This window comes from Sorghum bicolor, unplaced genomic scaffold (assembly GCF_000003195.3).
Source record: "Sorghum bicolor cultivar BTx623 unplaced genomic scaffold, Sorghum_bicolor_NCBIv3 super_27, whole genome shotgun sequence".
In the NCBI taxonomy this organism is placed as follows: domain Eukaryota; kingdom Viridiplantae; phylum Streptophyta; class Magnoliopsida; order Poales; family Poaceae; genus Sorghum; species Sorghum bicolor.
In genome coordinates, this window is record NW_018396403.1 from 85,465 (window position 1) to 87,813 (window position 2,349).

Sequence of the window (2,349 nt, forward strand, 5' to 3'; positions counted from 1 at the left end):
GCTCTTTGATGACACACTTTGTTTGGAATAAAATGTGTCGTTGATTTTGTTCCGCCATCTCCATTTGCGCACTAAGCACTCGCTGCACGATCAAGCTCTCATAGTGGTCCGCTTCACCTGCATTAATATGTTCTTCTATTTGATCTTCATTACCTGCATGGTCAGTCGCAAGCAGTGCAAGTGTATCCTCATCAAAATCACTAGCAGATGAGTACTCACCATCATCCCTGACAATCATAACTCGCTTGTTTGGACAGTCACGCATCATGTGCCCATATCCCTTGCACCGGTGACATTGTATGTTGCTTGTTCTACCCGTCGATGCCACGGATGAAGTACTCGCAGCAGGCTTTTGCATCGTCTTCGCAACTGAATTGGTGGGGGCAGTTCGAGTCTTGTCACTAGATGATGGAGTAGAAATACGTGTAGATGGAGTTGAAGCCACGTGTTGCTGCCATGAATTAGCCTTCCCTGTAGAAATATTACTCCTTGTGCTAGCACGTCGTCCCTGCACTTCCCTTTTAGCTTTACAAGCAAGATGAAACAAACGGGTTACATTATTGTATTCTTTGTAAGCGAGGATGTCCTGAATTTCCTGATTTAACCCACCCAAAAATCTAGCCATAGCCGGTTCCTCATCCTCCTCTAGGTTACAACGCAACATACCCGTTTGTAATTCCTGATAATATTCTTCTACACTTTTAGCACCTTGTCTTAACTGCTGCAACTTATTTATCATATCACGCGCATAGTAAGATGGAACAAATCTAGCTCTCATGGCCCTTTTCAGCGCATCCCAAGTTCTAGGTAAGTTATTAGGATTTTTCTTTCCATATTCTATCCACCAAACAGAAGCAAAATCTGTAAACTCACTAGTAGCAGCCCTAACACGTGTAGTCTCAGGAAATTCATGACATGCAAACTTTTGATCAACAGCAATCTCCCAAGTGATGTAAGCATCAGGGTCATATTTACCATCAAAAGAGGGTATCTTAAATTTAATCTTACTGAAAGCATCATCATTATTGTGTACCTCGCATCGGCGGTTGCCACCCATACCTCTACGGTTGTGACGAAGGCGACGTCTATCACGAGTGTCTTGATCATCATGTTCAGTATCACCAGTGTAGTCATCTTGATGACTACCGTGCTCTCGATCTCCCTCCTTTTCTTCTTTATCCTTCTCTTTATCTTCGGTGTGGAAAGCATCAAATCGCCTTAGGAGAGCAGCAAGGCTTTTGTCCACACTAGCAACGGATTTCTCCAAACTTGTGAGCTTGTTGTTTGTGGCAATCTGCGTAGCCTCCAACTGCCCCAGCTTTTCATTCGTCACCTGCAAGTCGTTATCAAGTCCCTCTGTGTGCAGCTTCACTTTCCTTTCAAAATGTTGTATGATGCCCTTAGTGCGAGGTGTAAGTGGTGTTTCGTTACCATCATCTGCCCCTGGCATGGTTCAAAGACAAAGACAACAAAAAGGCAAGTGAAGAAATAAAAGCCCTACAACTACTAGGATGTAGCTACAGCAAGTCGCTCACACTCAACCTGTAACACAAGTTCTTACCAATTCTTACCTTGCTTGACAGGAGGGGTCGTCTGCCAACAAGTGTACAGCAATGGACGAAGTGTATCGGTGCTGCAGCACAAGACCTGTCAAGCTGTAGAGTATGTGGAGCTATAGGTGGGCTGAAACAAGGAACGAACTAGCACCACGTTAGTTATAAAAGCGAGCTGAATAAGCGTTCGACGATGGTACTGTGCTGGTCCTAGGCTAGACCGTGCTAGAGACGCGAGCCTGGACACAAAGAAAAACCACAGCACACCCCCGAAAACAACGCAAATTCAACAAGCCCTAACTAAAACGGTACTAGCCAAGGCACAAAGGTTTAATAGGATTATGGAAAAACTAATCTACTATATTTTTTTGGCTTTTCTGGACTATAGGAAATTAATTAAAAACAGCAAAGGACTAGAAGTCTCTCACCGAAGAACCTTGCTCTGATTACCAACTGATGCGAACCCGCTAGGGTTTTTGGCCTGATCTTTCGATGAGAGGCACTGGATAACTCGATTAGTGGATGGAGATGACGTTCACGGCCCGACTACAGCCCTCAAGACCGCGCCTTAGCAACCGATACACCACGTCCAATAGCCGTCACGATCTTGTGGAGCGCGACAACCAGCCCCTAGGGCTCCCGTCCTGCAAGCAATCGAAGAACTAGCAAGAACGAGGAAACAAGCACTGAATTTGCAAGATGAATTGAAAGTTTCAAACTGAATCTGAATCAACAATGGGGTTCCGAAGACAAGGAGCCGGGCAGCTGATCCTGCACGCGCGCCTACAAGCAAGAG